Here is a 21,136-nt window from a genome sequence, read left to right as displayed (position 1 = left end):
AAGGAAAAAGATGCTGACAATGGCTTAAACTATAAATGAGAAAATTGATGCTGCAGTAAAAATCTAGGCTGGGGGGAACACGAACAAAAAATAACATGCAAGGAAAAGTCTACCAAGTAATCCAGATTCTTGCTTCTATGTGAGCTGCCATCAGATCTAGCATTTTTGGCCCTTCTAAGCAGGGAAGGCAGGGGCTGCCATAAGGCAGTATTTCACTGTGTTGATGCTGTGGAAGTATGGAGAGGGCTATAGTACAGAGAGCCCTGCAACTGCATCTGCTGTGGCTCAGTTCGTGTGTGGTGCTGAGGAAGGGGAAAAGGGAAACAGTCTCAGCAGCCAAGGTTTGTCACTGTTTGAAGTAGATGAACTTAGCCTAACGCTGACATTTCACAGGCTTTCCATACTAAAAATAAGACTGACACGTTCAGCTCCCAACCCTGTAGTTCTGTTTTGGTCAAGATCTGCTGTTGCAACAGCATGCGTTCCTGTGAGAAAGCCAGGAAAAGAAAACCACACAGGCAGAGGCGCTGCAGAACCCAAATGCCATGGGGCAGTGCAGTGTACCATCTCCCCCTTGCACGTGTGGAGGGAGTACCGATACCTCTCACCTTGCCAGAGGTGTCCCACTGTGATGTGCCAGCACCTGTAGCCAGCAGAGCGCAGTCTCTGGGAGGCAGAGGAGGCCAAGATCTTCCCTGACAGGAAAAGGGGGCAGGAAGCCCATCAAACCTGCCTATTAGCAAACTGTACCAGGAGCACAGGAAAACCTCTTGAGAAGGTCTTTCTTTGGCTGGGAAACAACCTCAAGCAGGACATGGGGCAATGCTTACAAGGGAAGGAAAAATGATTGTACAGAAGTAAATCTTAGAGATCAAGAAGTACAAAGGTCAAACATGTCTTAGCGAATTCTTCCCTTAGACATGAAAAGCTACCTACAAATTACAAGCAAAGAAGTGAGATCACCTAGCACTTCTGCTGATAAAAACCACCAAATTGTCCAGGTATGTCCTAAAAACTACCTGATTGCTTTGTGACAGCTTCCAGTAAGGATGAAGAACCCAAAAAGTCCAGAATTTTAAAGGAATTGGCACATGAAATCTCACACCAGCAACAAGGCTTTTAAGTAAGTCAGCCAAAATAGGGTCAGGGGACAGAGACGACCAAACAGAGCCCCTTCTCCAAGATGATGGAAAAGAGGGAAGGGTCTGGCCAGTAACAGGTCTCCTATGCTCAGATATGAAAAATGTGCAGTTTCACAACACATCTGATCAACTTTAAATGGGAGGGAACAAAGAGAAAGGCAAAAGCGGTGCTTTACCTTACAGGAGTATTTTGCCTCACTGGCTTCTTTCACTAAGAAAATCACATTTCCAGACAAGGTGTGGTAGGTGCTGGTGTCAATAAAAGGTCCTTTGGAGCACGTTGCAAGTGGTAATGCACTTCGTCCTGGCGCTGGTTCCCTGTAGTGCCTTAGGCATCCAGACTACCCCGATGGAGAGCTGCCAGCAAGGCAGTGAGAAAACAGCATAAGTGCCACCTCCACTGTGCCACATGGTGACAGCACTCACAGAGCTGAGGCAGGCTGAGAACTGCAGGGGCAGGGGAAAACACAAAGTAAGCATCACTGGTCAGACACAGAGGTGATAAAACCTGCAACCAAATGGCATAAAGGAGCCGTAAGCAGCTGCAAGAGCCTAGAGGTTTGCTGGTAGGGAGCCGAGGTGGAGAGGAGAAGCATGAGGATCCTGACCCACTTGTGTCCAGGAATCAGGCAGAGACCCAAGAGCCACACCAGGAGACACACAAGTTCCCTGCAGACAACACTTCATCATAGCTTTGCCTACTGGTAGCTGATGTTGAGTTGCTCTGACATATCCAGGTGAAGGTGATGATCACAGCCAGCTGGTTTGTGCCTGGTAACATGATTTGTCCCTCTGTTGAAGCCTCACCAGACTGGTGAGAGACATAGCTGCCCTCATCTGGTGACCACAGCACAAAGCTGTGGATCAGAAGCATCACACCAAAGAGATGTTATGAGCTGAGCTCCTTCAGCTTCGATTTTGGCTGCTCATGGTTAATATTGGTAGTGATTGCCTTGACACAGACAACAGGAATATGTGGACAACATTTGAGGATGATGCGAAGTGTTTTCTGTACAGTGACGAAAATATCACAACCCAGGAGCTGGGTGACTTTGAAAACTAAAGTACTAACAAGGACCATGACATGAAAATGATGGGGTTGGGGATGAACAAGCTGGGCGTACTAATAAGTCAGTAACTACTTATAAGCATCCACCAAGAAGCAGCCACAAGAAAGGCAAAATCAGTCCCCGGCAGCTCAAGAGAAGTATTTAAACCAAGCTCTATACTGACTATACACTGATAACAAGGAATTAGCCTCAAAGGCTGATTTCTAATGCACAGACAATGCAGAAATACTCCTGAAGCTGCTCTAAGACATCCTGGAAAGTGGGAAGGGGAAATGCGTTTGCTTCAGACATCAATTCAGGGTACTGCAACCACAGAGCAGTCAGAGTCAGCATGTCACAGGGTCACAGTGCCACGTCTTCTCAGAATTGCTGGCGGAACAGAACTATGGAACATGAGAGAATTACTGCGATTCAGAGTGAAACCCAGTTATAATCACCACAAAACTGGAAACCACAGCACTCACCTCTCCAGCAGCTCTGTGAATGGGACGAGGGGCCCCACCAGGTCTCAGCAGCATGGCAGCAAGCGGCAGTCCCCATGCCAGCTCTAGCAGGAGCAGTGGTCTAGAAGGCAGAGACAAGACCTCAGGATGCTTCAGGCCAATAGGTCCCCTTCCAAAAAATGAGCACAGCCTGTTGGGCAAGGAAGGTCAGTGGGCATTGCCCAGTGAGGTATCAGGCACTGGAAAGTAACTCAAAGGAAAAACCCAAAACCATTGCCAGAGAAACTGCTGCAGACCTACACAGCAGACGAGCATTTCACCTTGCTATTGCAGGCTCCTCAGTCAAAAGGGGGTGGTACAAACCACACCAATGGTGGCAGAGGAAGCTCAACCCTGGGGAAATGCATTGAGGAGGGGCAGGGGTGCTTCCTTGACCAGCATTGCTGCTCTCACAGCCACCTGCAAATGGACATTGCAGGACACCTCACGGGTCATGTGCCAGGAGCATTGCTAGGAGGGCTCATTGTGCCTGCACATCTGGTGTGGAGGAACATTCACTCTCTCCAGGGACAGTGAGTGCGCAGGTAATTCCTCCTGGTTATTTGCTGACCTGGTTACTTGAGCTCTGCAAGGCACTGCCTTTCTGCAGCTGTGGTGGGACACCAAAATGGTGGTGGGGAAACTGAGAGAGGGCTGGAGCTGATGTATTTTCAAAGGCTCATTTTGATACTGGCCCACATTAGGCATGTTTTGTACACTTAAGGCGGTTTCAGCCTTTGCTAGATCTTCCCGTTGTCTGTTATGATTGATTCCTGTGTCTTCTGGGCTCTTAACTTTTTTGTTGTGTGCAAATCACAGAGCTGCTGCAGGTATTGGTTGTAGCACATTCCCTCACCTCTGAAGAGGTCTCCTGGCAGGATTCCTCCAGCAGCATTATTTTCAAATCTCGCCAGGAGCTGCAGATGCACAGAGATGCTGCAGCACTGTCCTGTGGTTTGCTTGCTCAGGCCCAAGCATTTTCCCCTGCGTTCCACATGCAGCCTTCCCCACATGGGACCCAGTGTTCTTCTCTCCTCCACAAGTGATCAGGCTCATGATCCGCTCCATTCCTTTCCTACCAGGTATCCTTCAGACAGCTCTGCTCTGCAGAGTCATTTCCACAGTCATTGTTGGTAAAGCCCTGAACTATCTAAATAAACCACTGATTCAGTCAAGAGTCTAGCTTCTAAAAGTTTTAATCATCTTTTCTAGGAACTGTGCCTCTTAATGCCCCCAAAATGAACCTCAGCAGCTGCAGTATCACTCAGCCTATGAAAGCTTTCCACTTGTCCAGCTGTGTGTTTACATCCCAGTTTTGCTTCTAAGCATTTTGCTGAATGTGTTGGCGCTGTGGGTGTTCTGCTGCAAACTCATCAAATGGACAGAAACAAGAGTATACATGGTCAACTTGGCTGTGGCTGACTATTTGCTGCTCTTTACTTTTGCCTTCCAAAACTTTCTCCCAGTTCCATCGGCAGTAGATGGTTCCTGGTTCTGGAAGGTGGCTATTTCATCAACCACTTAATGAGCATCAGTATCATCATTGTCATAGCAGCTGACGGGTACCTTGCAATCAAGCACCCTTTGAAAGCCAAGGTGCTGAGGTCACCACTGAAGGCAGCTTTTGCCTCTGGATTTCTTTGGACGGTCATCATCTGTGTGATGTCCTTCATTAAAAAGCTAGAGGACTGAGAACGAGATGAACTTTGCTTTGAAAAATCTTCTGTTAAGCCTTCAGTGATCACACGGTGTACCATTACTGTAGGAATTTCTGTACCACTGATCATCTTGAGTTATTGCTCCATGCAAGTCATTTCAGAACTAATGAGAAACAAGAATGAAGACTGTCACGAGGAAAAGGTACTCAGGAAGGCCACCTACATTGTGTCAGCAAATATGGCTGTGTTCATCGTATGCTTTTTACCTCTTTACTTCGGGCATCTCCTTCACTTTATTATAGACTCCATCAGCTCTGCAATACAGAGGGTTAATAATTCAGACTTTAGTTTGATGGACTGTTCCCCAATAAGGCTAAACATGCCTCTAAGATTTCCTCCCCAGTATGGGATTTTTGTGCCAAGAACACAGTGATTTGAGAGATTACCTGATTGCCAGTGTGCTTTTTATATACCTCAAGTCTCACCAGTGTGGGCACGAGCTCTTCAGAGGTGAAAGCTCTGCACAAATCAAACATCTATTTTAAATGTGCAGGGAAAAAAAACTTCACCTCCAGTAACTGCTAATTAAATGGGTGGAGGAGATACAAAGCCGCCTACAAACAAAGCATTTCCAAGCATTTTTGGTCTCAGCAGCCTCCAGGAGGCAAGGGTGGTCTGAACATATGCCAACAAACACCAGTCCTTCCACCACTGCCTGGAAGGCAGAGAGACCCCATCCCCATGCACAGACAGACTGTAACTAGCCAAGTGGAGCAGGCCTTGGCTGGCTTGATTTGATCTTGCTGCAAAAACCTAGCTGTCTGATCACAGACAATCATAGAATCAACAGGGTTGGGAATGGCCTTTAAGATCATTATTCATTCCCCCAGCACTGCTAAGTCCACCACTAAACCATGTAACTAAGTGCCTCGTCTACATGGTTTTGAACACTTCCACGGACAGAGATTCCACCACTTCCCTGGGCAGCCTGTTCCAATCCACCAAGCTTTCGAGTATGTGCAACTCAGCCTTCTTACAGTAGGACACACATTCTGTCTTTCAGGCTTCCCAGATTGCACTGGAGCCAAGTCTGGACAGCATCAACCTCATGCTTTCCAAGTGATTAGAGTTCAGGTATAAGGAAGGCAGGTATCTCCTACTATGCATGACCACATCCTGCCCTCATCAGGCCACACTGCCCTCCCAGCGCCTGTAGGACACAGCTAGTGCAAATATCTTGCATTGGCATCTCCTACACTATACTAATTCTAATTCTATGAACGGATGGCAGAGATGGACACAGCCAGTTTGACACCCTTCACAAGCACTGAATGGACTTGTTACATGAACAGATCACTTGAAAGCTCAAGTGGAGCTGCTGCAGTGCACTAGAGGTGACTGCACAGGCAGGACACACACAGAGTGCAGGAGACACACCCAAACATCCTCTAATTTTGATGCTGTTGCTCAGGCTGGTTTTCTTGCTTGAGGCTTTCCATTTGCTGTTGCTGTCACACTTTGAACGAACCCTGCTGCCAAGTACTGAACCAGGGCAGCTGATTGAAAACCAAGAGTTCAGCTGAATGCCAGGTGTGGGTGGAAATGTGAAAGCTGTCACCAAAAACTGTGACATACATCAAAGGTGCTCCCATCAAAGGAAGAAAAAGAGGGCATTCCTGGGGAAGTGAAAACCAAGGTGGCTCACTATCATTAGCTTCAGACAGAAGCATTCCTGTATGTCTTAATTTCTGAAGGCTCAGAAAACATCACCAAGTCAATCTAGAGGGATGAGCACTGCATGTGCCAGCCCAGAACAGTATCTGACATCATGCACTCCTCATCCTCAAAGGTGCTAAAAGGCTGCAGCATCTGCAAGCCTATCCATCAGAAAGGCCAGCAGCAGTCTGCCAGCAGCTTCACTAACTTCAAAACTCCCATTTGACTTCTGCCTGCTGACATTCTTCTACCAAGATGAACACTTCATACTCCTCCAACCTGCCCATGCAGGAATGACAAGCCCAGTAGGAGAAAGTCCCTAGTCCCAAGGGCCAAGTTCCCCCTTCTGCACCACTATCCCTCACGAACCCATTTTATTAGCAAGCTCCACAGACAACTAGGCATCAACCTGAAAAATGCATGAGGAACCATCTTCCCCCTTCCTCATCTGACTTTTTGCTTCTCCACCTTGTGCCAGAGTAGCATGTCTCTGATCAACACAGCCTATGCCATTAAACGATCTGACTCAATAAATGACCCGTACAAGAGCAACAAACCCTAAATGTCAGTAACTAAGGGAAGGTCAATCAACCAGAAAGTTGTCACAAAAAAAGGAAGAAGAAATTATTTGAAGATTCATTTTACGATAACAGCTAAAGTCTCTGTGAGTCATCCTCCGTCATTCCTAAAATTCTGATTCAAGAAGAAATATTGTGAACACAACCCTCAGTCTCCAGCTGAAAGTAAATAACACATCAGTCAGCACAGAGACAAAATACTTCCTTTTTCTGCTTTCTTCCCTGTACTGGTGACAAAAAGCAGTGTGGCTTTTGTCTCTTTGAGTCTCTGGCACAGGGTGCCCAGAGAAGCTGTGGCTGCCCCATCCCTGGCGGTGTTCAGGGCCAGGTTGGACACAGGGGCTTGGAGCAACCTGCTCTAGTGGAAGGTGTCCTTGCCCGGGACAGGGGGTTGGAACTGGATGAGCTTTAAGGTCTCTTCCAACCCAAACTATTCTGTGATTCTATGCTTCAATAAAAGATGTAAGGGGAACAGAAAGCAAGTAAGCATCTAGGAGAGACATAGCTATGGGGAAATGGCAGTGACTGCAGTATTCAGGAGGGGAAAACAAACACTTTGCATAAATTTAGTTCCTGATGCATCAGGCTTATAAAACTAGAGAAATTAGGAATTCTCCATGATTACTATGTCTGAGCAGAGAGCATGGGTCGTTTACTATATATTTTTTTTATATATATATAAGCTGCTCTATTTTCTTGAACTCCTGATTACAAGGTGTTCTGCATGAAGCAGAAGGCTTAGTCGATATTCTCCAGATGAGACTATCAGACCTAAATTAGGGTTGTTTTTTCTTTTCTCTCTCTCAATACAGTTATTAACCTCTGTGCTAAGGTGCCTTTTCAAATGTCTGAAGGAGTTGTATTCCCATAACATGTTCTCTCTGGGTCTTCTCAAAACAACTACCTTCAGTCACTGGTAGCCAAAGCTTCTTCCTGTGACTCAGATCTAACTCTGCTGCACAGTATTAGTGGCTCTTGTGAGCCTCTGGTCTCCCCTGTCAGTACAGAGCTCTTGCTTGTAGACAGCCACAGACAAAGTGCAAGTGCATGACCTCTCCACCTCTCCCACGCGCCATGAGGAACAGACTGTTGCATGGAAATCAGCCTCCTGCAGTCCAGGTCACCTCCCCATGAGGCTTTTTCCAGTTGTAGTCACACTGAACAGGAAGCAGAAACCCAGCACAGCCCATGCTGCCCCAGTCCCTGCTGCTGTCTGTCTACAGCATCTGAGCCCCAGAAAGGCTGGATCTGCAGGGCCCTGACACGACACCACAGATCTGGAAGACCATCCTTGCTGTGGCAGGTTGGGAACCCCCTAGATACTTCCCCGGGTTACTGCAGCCTGTATGTCAGGAACCTCCTAAACCAGAGATTGCTACTTCATGTAATATGGCACATCAGGCGCTTTTCTGCCTTCAGTGAGCACACGGAGCCACTTTTATACCTGTAAAATTATTTAAAAGAATTAAATATCTAACTACACTATCAACATCCAGCTGTACACAGCGCAGTCAGCACGTCCTTGTGCCTGCTAGAGCTTGGTGCAGCATGGCACCAGGCAGAGCAAAACGAGCCAACACAGCCAGCACCCACCTGGTAAATCCTGAGCTGGATACTGCTCTGAGTGGAAAACATCTGCACCCACCTGGAGCTGCCAAAAGCTAAAGATTGCTCTGAAACTTCAAAAGGCCCAAGGTCTCCTGTTAGACTACGTGGCTGCACAGAAAGTGTCAAACCGCTAGAGGGAAACCTGACCTCAGCTCACCTCAAAGCCAAACAAGGGGGACTTGGAGGAGGAAGGAAACACGAATTGGGGTTAAATGAAGGGAGGGGGGAAAGAAACATAGGTGTGAGGCAAACTATCCATAAGTGTCAGTTCTGACACTTTTGAAATGCATTCAGCTCCTCTGAAATGCCTTTATCACTCATGTTCTCACCCTTTTCACTTCCATGGGGGGCGTGACGGGAAGCAGGGACTGACCTTAAAGAAGAAATACAATTTTTCAGTGGAATTTCCATTCAGCTGCAGAGGGCTAATAAGAACAATTCTCACAGACATGAAGATGCTGCGAGGGCTGGAGCAGCTCTGCTCTGGAGCCAGGCTGAGAGAGCTGGGCTGGTGCAGCCTGGAGAAGAGAAGGCTCCTTAAGGGGAGACTTTGGAGCAGCTTCCAGTGACTAAACGGGCTGCAAGAAACCTGGAGGGGGGCTTTGGACAAGGGCCTGTAGGGACAGGACAAGGGGGAATGGCTTTAACATGCCAGAGGGGAGATTGAGATTAGCTGTTAGGTAGAAGTTCTTCCCCGTGAAGGTGCTGAGGCGCTGGGACAGGGTGCCCAGAGAAGCTGTGGCTGCCCCATCCCTGGCGGTGTTCAAGGCCAGGTTGGACACAGGGGCTTGGAGCAACATGCTCTAGTGGAAGGTGTCCCTGCCCGTGGCAGGGGTTGGAACTGGATGAGCTTTAAGGTCCCTTCCAACACAAGCAGTTTTATGATAGTATGACATTTTTCCACCCCTGGTGATAAGCAGGAAGGTGCTGAGTCCCCAGCTCCCCATCCCTCTCTGGGGATGGGCACTCACTGAAGGAGCAGCTCTCCCCCTGCAGCACTCCAGCTCACAGGGCAATTCACTTTAAGGAGACAGCCTCCTGGAAGGATGCAGCCATTTCATTCTGTTTCAGGGCAACACTTCTCCATGTGCTATCACTGCAACTGGCCACACACTTCCCCTTTGTTGGGGGAAGAGAGGGAAACTGATGTGTTTGGCTTCTGGAAAAGCTTTGGTCTGTGACGAGAAACAGCCTGAAGTAGTTTTGGGAAGGCCTGGCAAGCTGCCGTACCTCGAGAAGGGCCTCACAAAAATGGTCCTTTCCTGTTACTGTCAGTCATGTGGGCTGTGTAGGCTATTAGAGATATCAGGAATGTTGGAGTTACTTGAGAGAAAGGCTTTGAAGGTGGTACTTTCATCTGGCTGCTCTCCCTCAGCTGAAACAACTGCAGCAAGCTGAAGTAATGTGTGGATTCACATGCTGCCAGCACCAATACAGCCTCTGCTGCTGCAACTTTCTCTGCCCAAACACTAACCCCAGCTCTAAACCTGGCTCTTCCACACATTTGCCTAAGAGCTCTTGTGCCTCTTAACACTCCCTCAATGTGGTCTAGATCTGAGGACACAGTGAAGATGCTGCTAAAGTGCTAGAAACACTAGATGAAGGGGCAACACTTAGAAGTAATCCTCTGACCACTGTTAATTTACTTGCAATACACAAATGAGCACGTCAAATTTCAGACCAGAATCTCACAGTGTTTGTCATAAGTGATTCTCTTTAACAGTAAAAATGTGGCATTTCTTTTACTCTTAAGCAGGTATCTTGTTTGTACATGTTTACTAGATTATTTTCCATGTTAGATAAACTGTGTACAAGTGCGAGAAGAGTGACCTAGTCAACAATAAGTAGTAAGCTCCAGGTTTGTCATCTACACTAACTGCAGCTGGATGATATCTCTACCCTTTTCTTTATACAACACTAGTGATTTTGGCAGCAGAATAATATTTTAAAACATTTAGACATTGTTTAGTCAAATGATACAAAATTATATACAATGATCTACCTTCTTTTGCTAGGCAAAGGCCCAGTGTAACGGATATTTTATAATATCAGAATTAGCAGTGAAACTCAGAATACCCTTTAGCCAGGTCCTGAAAGTTTTAACATAAAATAAGGTACAACGTCCCTTACCTCAATTTCCAGCCAGAAAGGACTGCTTGAGGGAAGCTCACTCTGGCCTACAGATGATGGAAGGCAAAGAAGCATCTGCAGAAAATGACATTAATTCATGTCCTTTTTTCTGTTTTCTCCCCTATCCCCCCTTTTTTGTAGCTTTCTGTTGCTGGGTTTCTTTTTATAGAGTGCAATGATATATGGGAGAACTCCAGACTTTGAATCAGCTGTAGCCACTGCTGAGATCAGGGAACAAATCTGTGCTAAATTAGGCAGAGAGTAAAGAAACCTGGTGATAATACCACCTGGTTAAAGGGCTCCTGTCAACTTGCAGAAAATAAGGAGGACTCATACCAAAGTAAGAGTTTATGCCACCCTGGGATTACATTGATTTGTACTCAAAGTGTGCAACCAGATGGGTTCTTCTCCGCCCCCTTCAATGCTAACACACATGTAGCTGTCACATTACCTCTAATTCACCTCAATCTTTTGCATGTGAAGGCACAGGTTTGCAAAAAAGGATCAGGAAGAGACCAACTAATGAAAGCTGAAGTATTCCCATGTCATAACTAGCAGAATTTTGTCTAACCTGCTTTTAATAACACCTCAGAGCAAGGTGTTATAAGGTGGCAAGGTTCATTTGTCTTCATCATTAGAGGGGTTTATTTTAATCTCCAGACAGAGCATTTCCAACTGCAGTGTAAATCAAAGGATGATAGAATAGTTTGGGTTAGAAAGGACCTTAAAAAGTCATTTCAGTCCAAATCCATTATTTCTTTTCCCATCTGCAGTGGATATAGCAAACTATTTACTCCCTTCCCCTTCAGAGCTACTATTTATGTATTTTAAGACCTATTTATGTCCTTCACACTTCAACATTTGTGCTCTAAATACACCCAGCTACTTTTGTGCTTCAGATATAACTCACTGTGTTTGCTCCTCTTTTCTAGGCTCTCTCTTGGATTGAGCTGGTTTGGGGTTTTTTCCCTTTAATTTTTAAGAGGCACCCATGACTGAATATAGTTCTTCTAAAGCCTTCAACAATTGCATAACCCTTAATCATGTTGACTTTTTCTACGTCTTCCATTTCATTTCCAGTCATACTCCATTTGCAATCTACTCTAAGCCCTAGATCCTCTTTTTCAGATCTGCAGCATATCAAGCTCACCCATCTCTCACATTTGTGTTCACAACTATACCCATGTATATGCAAAACTTTGCATATATCTTTATGCCCCACTGAATTCTTTCTTTTCCAAACCATTTAATCCAACTTTTCAACAATGTTTGGAAAGGACCTTAAAAAGTCATTTCACATATTCCTATTAAGTTTCACTTCCACCGTCTTGTAGACTCTCATTTCTGCAATAACTGTCATGTTGTAAATAGACTGAAGTCTTAGTTTAGGAGACCACAAACAGAGAAGCACTTTTGATAACACTTATAATAATATAGGGAAATATTATTCTAAAATAGTATGTTCATACAGGCATAAACTACAGCCATTATCTTTACACCATTATGAATTACTCTAGTGCCTATTAGTAGTCAGCCTACACAAAAATCTGGAAATACTACTGCTTTCTCATGCAAGAACTCTGTTTTATGCACCGATTTCCTGACTGTCAATTGTCAGAGTTCTACAAAACACAGCATGAAGGAAAAAACCCCTTTCCACTGGCTGCAAAACCTAGGTACTTCTACCCACCACTGCCTGAGATCAGAGAGACATAGATGCTGCACATCTACAAGCCATGAGTGATGCAAACGCAAGCAGTACTGCTGCCCTGCTTCAGAATAACAAAGGTGAAAGACAGCAGGGTCTGGTTTTAAATTAACCTCCGTTTAAGACTTCTTTGTTAAACAATGGGGAACAACATGCATCGAAGAGATGCAGCATAATGTCACAGCCAGCAATCCTAGGACCCATCAGGTGGCTCCAGGATAACTCTGTCAGGGCTAAAGTGATGACCAAACTGTGTCTTTATGTTTAACTAGTGACTGATTAACACATTCCCCAGGCCAAAACTGCCCTCTGCTGCTCAGCACCAGAGGAGGCCCTGGACCCTTTCCCACCATGGCCCAGAGCAGAACTCTGTGGTTCCATCACACTGTGTTTCTTTCGCAGCACTGCAGACTGCAACTTCATCCCATAGGAGCAGCGGGTCTGACCCTGAGAAGACCCCCAGCACCTATTCTAGCAGAGTGGCAAAGGCCTGAGCTGTGACCAGACTCTGGCAAGCCCCAAGTGCCCTACGAGCTGAAGGCATCTCCAGGGAAGCTTTGCTTCACCATCAAGCTGTGAGATGACCCTCAGGGTGGGAGATAAAGACTTGCCATTTGAGGAATACTGCAGATTTCAGTTGAAATTGGAGAAATACCTGCGCATCTGGCCAGTTGACATTGTTTATCTGGGTGCTCCAGAACAATCCCAATTGGAGGTTTAGGCTCAGTGAAATGATTTGCAAAGGAATGTCTTTCTCTGGCCTAAAAAAAAAATCAGGCCACCTACAGCCCCTTTTTGCAAAGGCCAAAATAGGTCAACACTTGGTGCATGCACAAAAGGTAATCCCTGGGATCAGTAAGGAGTCCAGCAGCACAAGGCTTCAATGCAGTGATACCACTAAATTCCTATATGATAACCTACCGTCACAAGTTCCTCAGCCACACCAGTACAATCCCTGTACAACAGCCCTGGTCTTAGCAATCACTCTTCCCACCCAGCACAGGAAGAAATGGGGTTTACTCAGAGTGGAGTGTCCACAGAAATTCAAAAGTTGTCATCCCAGGTGGGTGTTTCAGTAACTTGGTAATGTTAATTTGAGAGGTTTTAATCTGTTTGAGGTTTTTTACTTTCCTGCAGATTGCTTTCTTGATCCCTTTCATGTTCTGAGGCTTTTCTGTACAGGCTATTTATAGGAATGCACCTGTGCTAAAGTGAAGGGACCCTTTCAGCATTTCAGATCAACCTCTAGCACTTGGTTTGAAGTGGAAAGATAGAAGGTTATGTCTGTAAGTGCCATGATTATACTCAAATGAAGTGCAGTTTTCTTTCCAATGCCATTCATTCACTTTAACTTGTGCCTAAAGACACTTGGCCGTGGCAGGCAGCCAGAATAAAGACAACCATATTGACTCAGCCAGACTAACATTGCATATCAGCAGGAATTAAGTATCTAGCCACTGTTGGGCTTGAACACCACAACCTCTCTGAGCACACAGGAGGATGAATTCCCACTGTCTCTGAAACAAGCCAGAGAGCCTTTCCCCCTTGGGAGCCAGCTGTGCTGGCAGCACATTGCAGCATCCACACCTTCTGCAGCATCCAGGACCCTGAGATCAAGGTCAATCATAGAATACCAGGTTGGAAGGGACCTCAAGGATCCTCTGGTCCAAACTTTCTTGGCAAAAGCACAGTCTAGACTAGATGGCCCAGCACCCTTTCCAGCTGAATCTTTAAAGTATCCAACATTGGGAAACCCACCACTTCCTTGGGGAAATTATTCCAATGGCTGATTGTTCTCATTGTGAAAAATTTTCCTCTTGTATCCAACTAGAATCTCCACAGGAGTAACTTATCCTTCATCCTTTCCATGTGACTCCTTTTAAAAAGGGAGTCTCCATCTTCTTTGTAGCCACCGTTTAAACACTGGTACACAGCGATAAGGTCTCCCCTGAGCTTTCTGTCAGCCTTTCTTCATATAGCAGGCTTCCCAGTCCCCTTTGATCATCTTTGATCACCCTCCTTTGGACACACTCTAATAGTTTGATGTCCTTCTTATACTGAGGTACCCAAAATAGCACACAGTATTTGAGGTGGGGGCAAATCAGTGCAAGGTAGAGTGGGATAATCACTCTCTTGACCAACTAGCTATACTGTGCTTGATGCACCCCAGGATGCAGTTGGCCCTTTTGGCTGACAAGGCACACTTTTGGCTCATATGCAACTTGCCAGATCCACCAGTTACATTTTAAGTATTAACCATATGCTGATAGATAGCAAGGACAGATAACCTCCATGCATATCAAAAACAAGCCACAGCTGATTGAACTTACAGCTCCATTACTGCCCTCTTCAGACACCAGATTCAAAGGTGGCCAATTCTCTTCAAGGCAGAGACCCATTCTGCACTGGAATAAAGAAGGAGATTTGCTCAGTTGCTCTTTCCAAGGGAGAACAGACAAAGGCATGTTTTCACAAAGAGACATTTTGTTTCAGCAGCATAAACCAGCGCTTGCTCTCTCTCAAAGACCGTCTATCTTACTGAAATAACAAGTGGATGGCCAGGACTTATTAAGAGAGATGAGAACGAAATAAAGCTCATAAAGTAAGTGTGCATGCAACCCATATGTACAGCGTAATGACTGGTGATAAGTCATTATTATATTGATGCACACACAAATATACACACACTTTTATATATATACACACATATATGAGGAGAGACAGCATCACTCTAGGGAAAAGTCAATATCCACGTTGATGCCTCTTGTTCGACTCAAACTACCCCAAGGTGGCACTGTCGGGTAGCGTTTCTTCTACCAGCACTGGCAATGAGTCAAAACCATGACTCGGAAGTAAACGCAGGGATCAGTGTAAAGAGTTTCTTAAATTTCCATTTTTTGTTGTTTTTCCTTTTTTCTTTGTCTGTCTGACTGGTTCTTCCTGGGCACGTTCTACTTCTCAGCAGCACTTGCTGCATCTCCATGTTAAGTCACTCTGCGATTCCAGTTGGGACCATGGTGCCCTGGGATCTGTTAGGACACAGGCAGCAGCAAGGTTGGCAGCAGTTCTCATACCTCAGATCTAAGTGCCGAGATGAGGCTGAATGATACAGGCTAGTGAGTGAGTCTGCACTGACAAGTGAACTCTGCCTGTACAGTTGGGCTGCAATGGAGCCAACTGTGCTATAGCCTGCAGAAACCTCAAGAGAAACCAAGCTAAGCAGACATAAGAGCCATTGGCATGCTGACTGCCCTTGTCCAGGAGAGGCAATACCAGTATGAGAAACAATGCCCAGCTGATGTCTCAAATAAGCTTTGTCCCTGGGACAGCATCTTTCATTTGGACATGCTGCGAGGGGCCAGAGTTGATTCCACTTCTCTGCAACCCTTTGAGACAGGTCTTATCAATGCACAGCTAAATACACAACAGTCTAAAAACAATAAAAAGATAGTAGCAACTTGGCAACACATAAGCTAAAATGGGAAACACCCAGAGAGCAAATATGACATGCGTTAATGGAACAGCGCACATCTCAGATCTCGAAAGTGTTACTTCTAGGCCAGTCTGCGATCCTCATTCAACTCTGACCCACCACAGTTACAGGCTTGAGTGTGTAGGGCTTCCTTTCCAGAAATGCCAGTTTCTACACTGAGGAGAGATGGATGAGGAAAAGTTAAAGGACATGGAAAAAATGCAGTTTCCACACAAGTCAGCTCTTTTTCAGTCCAAGCCATCCAACAGAAATGGGTCTGTCAGAAAGCTATGGCATTGAGAGTGCCTAAACCCCACAGACAAGGCAGTTCCTACCTCTTTGTACAGGGCCATCTGTGTGAAGGTATAGGAATGACTGTGCAAGGCACAAGCGTACAGTGCAGCGGCTGCTGCTTTCCTGCACTGGTGTCCCTCTGTGCCAGGCTGTAGTGGTGGTTGTTGACTTCCACCAGTCCAGATGGAATATGGTGGAGGTCCAGTCAGCAGTGCTCACTTAATAAGTGGTATAATGAAATTGGAAAGGAAATAATTTTCACTATGTGTTTCATTACCAAGTGAAATGCAAAGGCTGAGAAGGAAATGTTTTTCTGTGGAAAAAAAAATATATCTAGATATACCATTTATCAGAGTATTATGTTATATGATGTAGATAGGTGAGCATAACGTGACTCTCTCTGATCTGATCACTGCCTGTGTCAGGAAAAAGAATAGTGTGCAATAACCACATACTGCCACGGGAGTGGTAAGACAGAGCGGAGAAATAGCCTATTTCACTGCAACACAGTGTTATAACCTAGAGGAGCCTGAGTGCTCAGGAGGCCTGCTAAGAAGCCTGCTCACGTCCCAGGTTTGTATCCACACTGCTGCCAACTATTAGTTGCTTTTACTAGATGACTGTGAAATTAGCTGATAGTTTTGTTCGAAACCTTAGTTTTGTACACACCTACCATTTCCTTTGGTAGTGCCACTGCTCAGTGAGCATGGCCTCTTCATTAAACAAAAGCTTTTCTCCATTCTAAGAGACCAACACAGCAGCCTTGTGTTTCTCCCTTTCCAGGGGGCTCCTTAAAAGATACGGTCTGTAGACATCCCATAGAAACACCTATAAGAATTGTATGCATCTTGGTGGATGGCAATTGCTGCGGGCTGTGCTTCACAACCACAAAGCCTGGCACAGGTGGGGTGTGATGGCGAATCCTGTGGAGTGGGCTGCAAGTACATTCGTGCAGGAAGCTCTGTGTCTATTCTTAAACAGTTTCACTGGAGCTGAGCTTGAAGCTTGACTGGCTGCTCCTTCCTACAAATATCCAAGGAAAGCTATAGTCTATTGGTATGCCCATGAACAGATTTGTTTTCGGCCAAATGCATGCTGTTCTGTCCCTGCCTTGGAGGAGGTATGGACTGGCCACGAAACACATGTCCTCACTGGCACCTGGCTGACACTGGCTGTGTCTAACCAGCTTTTTTGGCTTTGGAAGATTCAATTGAACTATGGTGAATTAGGCAATTTCAGCTCAGCTGCAGACTGTGGGTGTCTGAAGTTATGAAGGAGATGCCACCCTGAATGTCTGGTGTCCTGCTAGTGAATTTCTCAATCAGATATAGCTGAAGATATACTGTACTGTAAAATATTCCTCCCACAGTTCTGTTCACTCAACCATACTAGTGTGAGACTGGCTGCTCGCCAGACCGGCCAGTTCCTTTTCGCTCAACGTTCAACCCTGAGAAACCTTTGTAAGTCAGAAACAAATCTACATTCATAGCTGGGCAGCTCCAAGAACAATTGCACTTTTTTCCTCTGTCCTGAGCTGCCTTTGGAGGTGTCTGCCTCATCTTGGAGATGCTGATTTTATGTTCCCCATAAAATACAGCAATTGCTAGGCTTCCAGATTTCCAGTTTTGCAGTCTCCTGAACTTGTGAACTTGCTGCAAAAAAGTGGCTACATGAGAAATACACAACCCCCTCACCGTACAAAGTTCCCAACTGCACAATAGGTCACAGTAAGCCAGGCTTTGATTGCTTATGAAGATGAGGAAAAGAATATTGAGCAAACCATAGAGCGCTAGTGTGAAGCAAAAGGCCTCCAAAAACCACTGCTTGTATTCCAACACAAATACAAGCAACCATTTTCACGTCACCAATGAAAATTGAACTTGTTCTTTAATTTACCTGTTCCGTAGACAGAAAGAGCATCAAGGTACATCTTCAGTTAGGTGATAGTATCGCAAGCTCTTTGTGTAGTTCTCCTTTCCAGAAGCGTGCTGCTGCCTAGCTGGACTTAGATGAAGGCAACATTAGTGTCCTTCTTTTAAGAAGCCCCTTTTGGAGTTAGAAGCTGTTGTAACCTGCTCAGGACAACTTATTAGCTTAACTCACTTTGGCATTCCAGTTTTTGAAACCTTTAAACACACACAAAAATGTCAGAAACCATTCACATCACAACACAGAAGACAACTTGGACTCAGGTCTGGGCTGATAAGCCTTATATTTCCCCACTGCATCAAGCACTCTTCACAAGGGCAATGACATTCAGCTTTTCACTCACCTCTTAGTTCTGTACGGGGCAATGTCTTTTCCTGACTCTTATTGCTCTGGTTGATTAAATCCTGTTATCAGACATGATACCTTATAGCTGTCTGCGAGAACAAGTCAGACATGCCTTCAGAATGGCACAGGAACACGCTGGACCCCACCTTTGAAATTTTATTAATTTGCACTTAAGCGTCTTAATTCTAGATCTGAGACACAACTTACTCCATTCTCGCCATTAAGTACAAGCAAACGCATATTCTAGACACTTGTGAAAGCTAAATGGCAAAGCTGCTTTGATATATTTTCCACTAAAAAGAGAACAGCAGAATTCATGATTCTGTAATGCAAATGAATATGGTTTTGCACTGTATGAACATTTCCTCTGAGAGAGATTTTGATTCCTTGAAAATGACAAGTGCTGCCTGACCTAGCAAGAGCAGCACGCATTGCACCTAGAGGATAAAAGACGGAGAAAAATCGCCAAGCTCTAAAAAACTCCCAAACAAGCAAACAAACAAAAAACCCAGCACGTTTTAGTGGTTAATTAAAAAAGATAAGATTTAAACTAAAACAAATAAAGCCCTTCTCCCCATTGAAAACCTCAGAGCCACGCAGGTGCCTGGGTCTCTGGAATTCAGCATTTAGCGAGCAGCAGTGCTGGGTGATAAAAGCACTGGGAGCACAAAGGACTCACTCTAGATAAAAGTTGTCCTAAGTTAAACCAGAAAAGCCAACCTGCAAAAGACTTATATGGACATCCACAAGTGATGAACCCACACATATCACAAGCAAGTTGCCAACTTAGCAAACATGATGTGTGCAGAAATGCTGATCTTTTGTTTAGCTCTGCTGCACCAATTGATACTAAGTAGGAAGTTCACAGATTCACAAGGAATGAACCTACTGCTGCGAGTGAAGGCAGCACTAAATAGTAAAATTTATTTTAAACTAAGTTTGAAATATGCTTGTTGTGAGAGGAATAGAAGCAATCCCTCTTCAGCTGCAACATGACACAAAATCACTCATTCAGAGGTCACACATCATTGTGGTGTATTTGTTTTCTCCTAATACTTATTGCACTCTTAGATTTCTTTTCGTGACCCCAGATTCATTACAGTCCATTACTGAGACTTGTAACTAGCCCACAGCTCTGAGAAGACAGAAGTTGAAAAGCTCTTGAAACCTCCCAGTTCCATAACACGTTTCCCAAGTGATATGAATCACATTGCCTTCATTTCTTCTGCTACATGATTTGCTTCCAAGGATAAACCTTCTTTGGCAGGTTTACCCAAACTTTTATTGGGTTCTGCTTTTTTTTTTTTTTTCCCTTCTTCAAATCTCAGAGGCAGGAAATATAAAATGCATTAAGAAATTGGTGCGTATTTTCTTCTCCAAGCCCTGTGGTACAAATGCAGGTGCTACTTTTTCTGCAGGAAAAACCCACCCCTTCTCATGGCAGGGGTGTTGGAACTAGATGATCTTAAAGGCTGGGGACCTTTCCATCCCCAACCATTCTATGATTCTATGAATTTCCCCAGAAAGACCAAATTACCTCCAAAGCCAGGTGGCAATTTTTGAAATGTCACTTAGAGCTTCCCCCACCCTGTATTTACAGCCACAGCAAAGGATTGCAGTGTGTAAGGTAAAAGAGCAGTCCACAAGTCAGAAGAGTGGGTCTCAGCACTAAACAAGCATGTTTAACACTCCAGTGAGAAGGATTCCAGAGAGAGGCTATTTGCACTCATCCCTATGAAGTGTCCATATGAGATACACAGATGAGCTGCTTGGGGTTTTATTCTCCTGCCAGTTTTGTTGCTTGGAGATGAAATTATTATGTATGAGAATGTCACACTGTCATCAAACAGCAATTAACTTTTTTCCCCAGTAAAAGATGTCACTTTATGTAACCATGAACATCATTTAATGCCAGTTCCAGGCAAGCCACACCTGGCCAGGACCTGAGGAGACCAGCACCTTTAGGTCCTTTGCTGTGTCCTAACCTTGCTTGCTCTCTCCTGAAAACAGCAGTGGATGAATGCCCTCATATTCCTGCTGTTTACTCTTTGCAAGCACAGTTACCTTTCCAAAAGGTGTATATTGCATGACACCTCCCAGGGCAGAGGAAGACCTTCAGGCTCCATCAGGAAAGTGCTATTGATGGAAAAACCTTGAAAGTGTGTCTTGGCTACTGCATGACTCACACATAAGGCACTAGTTTAGTGCTCTGTATACCTCACTCGTTACACCAATGAACATTAGTTTGCTGACTTGCAGTAATAAACCAAACACCTAAACTGGCTGAAACTGGCACGTGCCCTTTAAATAGTTTAACAGCTGCATGTGTGTAAGCAGCTGTATCTTTCAAAAGCATCTGAGTGCTTTTTGATCTCCAGTATGCAAACTGAGCAGGAACTGAGGAGAAAAGACCTATTTCTATGACAGCCTCTCCTACAACTTTCCACTTCCTCATCTCTCCTCCAGCTCAAGGAATAACTGGACATTTGGAGGTAGCCACCACAACCCCACAAAAACACTCAGCTCCTTCACACCTGGTAAAGTCCAGTCCAAAACCAACTAGCTTCAGAGACAAATCACTCCTTGCCCTATACTGACAACTGACTGGAAACAGCTGAGGATTCAGGTCTTTACACTCTTTCACCTTCACTTCTCTATATAAAGAAACATAAAATGTGTTTTTAAATAGGAAGGAAAAACAAAAAACACCAAACCGAAAAAATATAAGAAGGATGTGGTTATGCCATTTACTAAGAGCACTGGTTGGGTATGGTCTATAAGCAAATCCTCTCATACTCTGTAGAACAACTCGTACTGAAGCAATGCTGCTGATCTGCTTGCTGGGTTCAGGTAAAGTAATTCCTATTTTAACTAATAACTTCCCCCCCCCCCCAATAATTTAATGTCAGCATTGATTGTAGAGCAGTATTTTTAAGCTACTTTGATAAAGATGACATATGTAGTGTTGTTTAGCATAGAGCAAGAAAAAAGAGTTCCGCTTTAA

General features: G+C 44.9%; 1 pseudogene; it reads left to right on the top strand.

The window, feature by feature from the left end:
- Positions 1 to 3,932: 3,932 nt before the first annotated feature.
- LOC115611661 lies at positions 3,933 to 4,785 on the top strand (annotated as a pseudogene).
- The last annotated feature ends 16,351 nt before the right edge of the window (positions 4,786 to 21,136 follow it).

This window comes from Strigops habroptila, chromosome 8, assembly GCF_004027225.2.
Source record: "Strigops habroptila isolate Jane chromosome 8, bStrHab1.2.pri, whole genome shotgun sequence".
In the NCBI taxonomy this organism is placed as follows: Eukaryota; Metazoa; Chordata; class Aves; order Psittaciformes; family Psittacidae; genus Strigops; species Strigops habroptila.
Note: the sequence above shows the minus strand (reverse complement) of the source record. Positions and strands in the feature narration are given on the sequence as shown.